Source organism: Liolophura sinensis, chromosome 8, assembly GCF_032854445.1.
Source record: "Liolophura sinensis isolate JHLJ2023 chromosome 8, CUHK_Ljap_v2, whole genome shotgun sequence".
Lineage (NCBI taxonomy): Eukaryota > Metazoa > Mollusca > Polyplacophora > Chitonida > Chitonidae > Liolophura > Liolophura sinensis.
This window is the reverse complement of record NC_088302.1, coordinates 17,607,242-17,614,406: the sequence shown is the minus strand read 5'-3', so window position 1 is coordinate 17,614,406 and position 7,165 is coordinate 17,607,242.

The following is a 7,165-nucleotide window of genomic DNA, read 5'->3' as shown; positions in this document are numbered from 1 at the left end:
ACATGCGTTGCACTACGAATGTGTGTGTTATACAGGACACTTGTCATGTTTCCAGTGAAAGCGCCACATGTCCTCTTAAAGTTTAGCCATTTAAGAAGAATACACGTTTCCCACCAATGCGATGTTAATATATCTGTGCGTCACTCGTGACTTTCCACACGCCGTGGTGTAGCCTGGGTACTCCGGTTTCCCCTACCCATAAAACTCACGTGTAAGTGAAACATTATGCATTGCTGAGTATGGCGATAAACAGCAATAAGAAAGTAATAAATAAATAAAGTTGCATGCATGCTGAAGCCTCATACAATAATACATGTCACTATTAGCTAGTCCAGTCTCTCCTCACGTCATACCAAACACTTCAGAATTTGCAATGCGGTTACTGATGACATTCGCATGGCCGTTTTCGCAGTCTTACATTTTTTTAACGTTGTCAATAACGTCTTCCAACAATATGGGGAGCAGGTCTGTTCATCACAGCTGAGGAAATTCGTCATGTGCCATGTGTTGGTGGTTTCCACGGGGCTCTCCAGTCTCCTCCACTAATGAAAACAGCGGACATGAAATAGTGAATAATTCTTCAGTATGCCGTAGAACAGTAATAAGTTTCTCAGTCAGGTTACTTCCTCGTTTGGCACGCGAAGTACTGAAGTCGGCGTGTAGTCAATATATATTGTGACTGGTTAGAGCGACTCGGCATTCCAGTACTTCAAATATGTCGACATTGTGGGGCCACCTGTTTCAAACAGATGCCCGTAAAATGGCTAAAGAATGTGCCGAATAGTGACGTCAGTTATTGTCATCATCGCAGTATTGTAATATCGCCCCACAACGGTACAAGGCGATAGTAGGAACCGATGTCACGATGGTAGGAATCGATGACACGATGGTAGAAACCGGTGGAACGATGGCACGATGGCACGAACCGATAACACGATGGTACGAAGCGATGACACGTTATTAGGAAACGATGAGACGACGGCACGAAGCGATGGTACCAAGCGATGACACGATGGTACAAAACGATGATACGATGGTTTGGCGAGATGAGGCAATGGTACGAAGCAATGGCACGATGGTATGAACCGATGAGACGATGTACGAAGCGATGGCACGATGGGACGAAGCGTCTTTCCTTCACTCTGTCGTCTATTTCAACACAACCGCGTTTGGAACCAATCATGCATCAGCTGTTTCTCAAAGGTTTTGCTGTGCATTACAGAGAAAAAAAATACATGGCTACGCGCATACGACACATAATGTGTTAGAGATCGAAGAAAAGTGTAAAGTGCATACTTCCCGGTAATGGACTTCTGGTATTACTGACGCTTGAGCACAAGCCTATCTGATTACATGCAAATAGTGTCGCCTTACATGAATTTCATGTCGCCTGCCGTGACTCGGGTCCAAACTGAACTGACCATGAGTAATACGTCACCAATTTGCTCACTAAACGTCATCGAAAAGGCAGTAATAAAACAACGGATTACAAAGCTTCGGCCGCTTTACTTCAGGCCGGGGAAGTTCCCCATTAAAATACAGACATCTGATATGTATTAAATAGGCTTATATAAACAAATTAGTGGTTAATAGGTATCGAGAAGCTTTTATAAAAGTCCAGAGTATTTTATCGACATTTGGTAAGTGGTTAGGCATTTAATGGTACATAAATGCATCATCACATTATTACTGTTCATTCTATATAATTCTTTTCGACGAAAACCCACTTAACAGTGCATTTATAACTATCAAAAGAACACCGTGTTAAGTTTAACAGAAATTCTGTTTGATTGATACTACAGTGTATTCTGTTATTGTAGCAGAGTATTCTGTTACATATAACTTTCATATTCCATAGCTTCAACATAAAGATTATTAAGTGTGACATTAAACCCTAAGCACTCACTCACTCACTGAAGACTGTCTCTGTGAGCTCAATCCCAGCTCATGCTGGCCTCATCTCTCGCCGTACGTGGTAAGATCTGTCAGCAACCTGCTGATGACGGTGGGTTTCCCAACGGGCTCTGCCAGGTTTCATCCCACCATTATGCTGGCCGCCGTCGTATACGTGAAATATTTCGAGGAGTACGGCGTAAAACACCAAACAAATAAATAAATAAATTATTAAATAAAGATTGTATTAGACTAACAGGATGTTACGTTGAATATGATACAATTATATGTTGTAATAACAGAATACATTCTAGCACCACTCAGATAACAGACTTTCTGTTAAGATTAACAGATCATCTTTTGAGTGAACGCAGCTTTTGGGTCTACTTTTTTTGTCTTTTCTTTTTTCCCCAGCTGGCTTTTCGCTGTCCACTCAGTGATGTTACAAGACTTATAAAGGGCGCTATGAAACTCTCTAAATTGTCAACGATTTATGGAAGGAAACAAAGTCGTCTCCATCGATATCATGTGACCTTGTATCATAAAACGCAAAAGGCTTTACAAATGTATGGAGTAGCTATTTAAGGACTTCCCCCGTCCCCCAGTCGACCGCCCCAGCCTCAGGTAACGCCGCCCAAGAGGCTATGGTTAAGCCTAGGTAGGCCTGTACATAACGATCATTTGATGAAGTACTTGCTAGATCTGTAAAAGAGTGCATAAATTATTTGTCTCAAGTGCACATCCACGTTGTGGGTTTTGGACTAGCTATAATACAACTGGTTGTGGTTGAGGGGAAATAAGTACAGGTACAACAGGTGTATAACATGAATGTAAATACCATACTACTACTGTCACAAACAACTGTCACAGTTTTATCGGAGACCAGGAACTGTTTGTCTTTACTCCTCCTACCCCCTGCAACCCGCCAACCATCATTACCCCACCACTACCATAAACCATTGACAACACTCGCCTCTTCTGGTGCATCGGCTGCTTTTTAATAAACAGCTTTAATGGATGTCGCCAAGCGACATTTGTTTTATCATCTACCAGTGGAATCCCCTTGAGTGCGACGCGGGATCCAAAAATCATTGGATGTACAGAATGCGTCACACCCTAGTGCTGCTGCCTATATTAAAGCTGGCCAAATGAAAACAGCATTTGACAAATAGAATACCGATACACGAGCGTTAGAGGCGTTAAAACACACTGTCTGTTATTTCAGTCAGTCGATTACAACCCTTTTTTCTTGCCTGTGCCAACTGATTCTTAGTGATGATAATGAACTTGTCATCATTGCGAGTCTCCTCTTAGCATCTAATACTTTGGCTGAAAACGCTTGTCCGAGTTTAGTACGATCTGTTGTCGCTGACTGTCATGTCGGTCTCGGATATACCCAGGACGCCGAAAAGCCCGTTTGGTAAAGTAACATTTGGTAAATATACATTTTTTAAATTTGATACCGAGAGTTTGGAGACAATCCTGTCAGCTAACAACACATCTGATTGTTTTGTAGAGATCCGTAAAACTGTCATTTTTGTTGGTTGCTAAATTTTGCACTTGGCGATCTCAAACTAAAATGAGAGCAAAACATTTTAGTTCGTCTTCCAATGTTTAGATGGCAGCTACGGCATGTTAGCTTGCCATGAAAGTTTCCTGATCTCACTACACCAAACCAATTCACAAATGGCTGATTCATAATAGGCCTTAATTTCAAAGGTGATTTAGTTTCTCTTGTTTTTACACCTCAGATGTTTATTACTCTACCTCCATTTGATCTTGCTTAAATCACATTTCAAATTTTGAGGCAAGTCAAAACTGGCTTCATGGAATCGATCGTTGCTGTGTTATGGAGCAATTAACCAAGGAAATGTTTAAGGCAGACGTTGCTGTTTACCGCCAGATTTACGCACCTACGCAAACAATGTAATTATACAGTATTTAATAATTTGTGGGGTTTTTTTACTCACATAACGGTTTGCACGTATCTGAATCTGGTAAGGGCCAAGGGGAACTACCAATGCTACGAAAGCCTTCCGAATTGCATTTGACATCACTTGTGGTGCTAAGGGGCTTGTGGAAAGGTGTATGTACTTTCTATGTATTCAGATGAACGGTTAGAATAAAACCCTGAAGGAGGAAAAATCGACCAGTCAGCAATGTGAGACTATCTTCCTGTTATCACAATGTCGTTACAGTTTCAGTTACTCCTTGTATTTTGTACGTCTATTTGTATTGATCATACATCAATGTCGCCTAACAGTAATTTCCACATGCAGGTGCATATATCGTCAAATACAATATGGAAAATGGTAGGTACCATTTCACGACCATTCATTTATCCTGTTTTATCAGTCGTCTCTTTATCACTTAGGGGCGTTCTTGGTCGAGAGAGTTAGTACGCCAGCATAACGCGTTTCGTGATAAGCTCTGAGTCGCACGTGTCGCGATGCGTATCTCCCATGTGCGTAAGACACATCTCATTACATGGCTGCCTTTTCGTGATGCTTTCTCATGCCTTTCATCTCCTGACATGAAGGTTCGTCAATCAGTATGATCTATTACTAGTGTCGATCATGTCGTGACTGTGTCACTCATTTGTCACTCATTGCATGACTTATTGGTGCTGCTCATGGGAATGAAACTTTTAATGTTTTCTTATTTATCAAGCTTGACTTCTTCATGCCGCTCATTTCACGCCCTCTTCGTGTCGATCATGGCATGGTTACTTTGTGTTATTCATGGCGTGACTTTTGTCTTGTTGCTCATATCATGACTTATGTGTTTCACTCATGACATGGCTAGTGTACTCATGTAATGACACTACCTCTTCACGCCGCTCTTGGCATGACCACTTCATGTCACTCTTGGCTCGCCCTTTTATTGTCGCTCTTGGCATGATCTCTTCATGTCGCTCGTGCATGACCTCTTCGTGTCGTTCTTGGCACGACCTTTTCTTGTCACTCTTTGCACGACCTCTCCGTGCTGCTCTTGACACGACCTCTTCCTGTCGCTCTGGCATGACCTATATCATGACTTTCTCATGTCGTTGACTTTCTAACATTTTATTTCCCGTATCAAGCGCTATACACATGCTTAGGATACCGTGACTCGCTCTGTTCATTCACATGACATTCAGTCGTCGAAGTATGCAGCATCCCTTTGTAGTATGTATTTTAGTGGGAAACTTCCAGAGAGATAATTAGATAAGTAATTCATTAGGCACTTTTATTTGAATGGATTAAATAAGTCGTTCCTTCAATGTAGACTGCACAGTGAACGACAAAGCAGATTCCTGCTCTTCAATGCAAGTAGGCGATGGTGCTATTAGCTCTATCACTAGTCCCAGGAGGGTAATCATATATGTACATAGACGAATCGAGAAACCACTCAGGAGCATCGACTGTGAGATTAACCGGGTGTATGTCGAAGGACACTATAGGTGATAACACTGCTTCTCATAGAAATAGTTGTCTCATGCTTTTGAAGTAGTGCGCGTAAGCCTACAAAATGGAACGTTGGTCGCCTTTGTTCGCAGTATATGTCAATACAAGACGGTTTATTAAGCATTGGGGTGTGTGATAGTGCCGGAATAAACTCGCAGTGAATGGTGCTTATTTCTTTTACCAGGAAGTCTTTCATCTCTGATTAAAACGCGGATCACTCAGACAGACACAATCGTAGGCCACTCACTGTATGGCAGATTTAACACAACAGTTTGTTTGGACCATAACGTCGCGTCCCAGTAGTTTGTTTGGAATATAACGTCGCGTCCAACAGTTTGTTTGGGCCTTAACGTCACGTTCAACAGTTTGTCGATAAGTTCATGACAGTTGCATGTCGCCTATATTTCAAAGAGCAGAGCAACAAATGACATGAAATTACATGTAGTTATTTCGGCAACAGATCTTAACGATTAAAGCCATTTTAGCGAAGCCCGAAACACGAAGCCGCATCTCGTCCCAGACCTCGATTGATGGCAAGACGGGTAAACAGGGATCGCCTGACGTCTTGTGCAGGGGAAACAGGTATGCTATTGGGCTATGAACTTCTTTATGAACTTAGCCTTGCGAACACTCAGTTTTATCCAATCAGATTCGAGATAACATGGAAGCGATTTTGATTTTCCCGATATTGACGTTTTTGCTTATTTGAACTCAACAGTATTATCGTTAATAGGATTACACTTTCTGAATATAATATTTAATACTGTTACTTAATCCACTTTCCATATGACATCTATAACTATCTGCTATTTTGAACTTATTTTGAACTGTGATATCTAGCTTGTGCATAAAAAAAATATTAAGTAGGCTATGCTTTTAAATTTTGGGGATGCTTTATCAATACATATATACATTTGTTGTATAGTGTTGTCTCTAATTTTATAAATTCTGTCTGAAGATAGTGCTCGATCCGACACAACAAACATGGCGCATATCACATTGTACTGGCTCTATAGGCTGATAGTACTTGACATCCCCCTTGATGCACACAAACTGAGGAAATATCCAGATTGCCGTCTGACCCGGCAACCAATAATAAGACTAGGAATCTGAAACGTTTTACTTGCTTAATGTTGTTTCTATTAGGAGCTTTAAAAGTGACACGCTAAAGAAAAAAAATGCAAAAAAAAAAAATACAGTTAGTTACATAGTTACAAGCATGTATTCATTTAAATTATGTTGTCATGCGTTTAACTTATACGACGGCGGCCAGCATTATGGTGAGAGGAAACCGGGCAGAGCCCGGGGAAACCCACGACCATTACTGCAGATCTTCCCACGCTTGGCTGGAGAAGAAGCCAGCGTGAGCTGGACTTGAACTCAAGGACACCGCATTGGTGAGAGGTTCCTGCGTTATTACGCCGCGCTGGCGTGCTAAACCCCTCGGCCACGGTGGCCTCCAATTGACCTAAAGCAATTCAGAATTTTGTCCCGCCCTTGAGACATTTTAAGCAAGCTCTTATTATATGAATTAAATGTAGTTAAATAGTAGATTTAGAGCCTTCTGCCCTTTCCCTATCTTCATCCATCCCATGGCGACGTCCACGATAGTTTTCCAGTAGGACCTGTGATTTCGAATCTATAGGATATCATTATGCTGATTGGCCCCCCGTGGACTAGAGGTTAGTGTGCTGGCGCAGGACATTGATCCAGGGGGCCTCTCACCAGTGCGATCCAGCTGATCCTGGTTTATTTCCTCTCCGCTCCTGCGTGGGAAGGTCTGGAAACAACCTGCGGGTGGTCGTGGATTTTCCCCCCTGGATTTG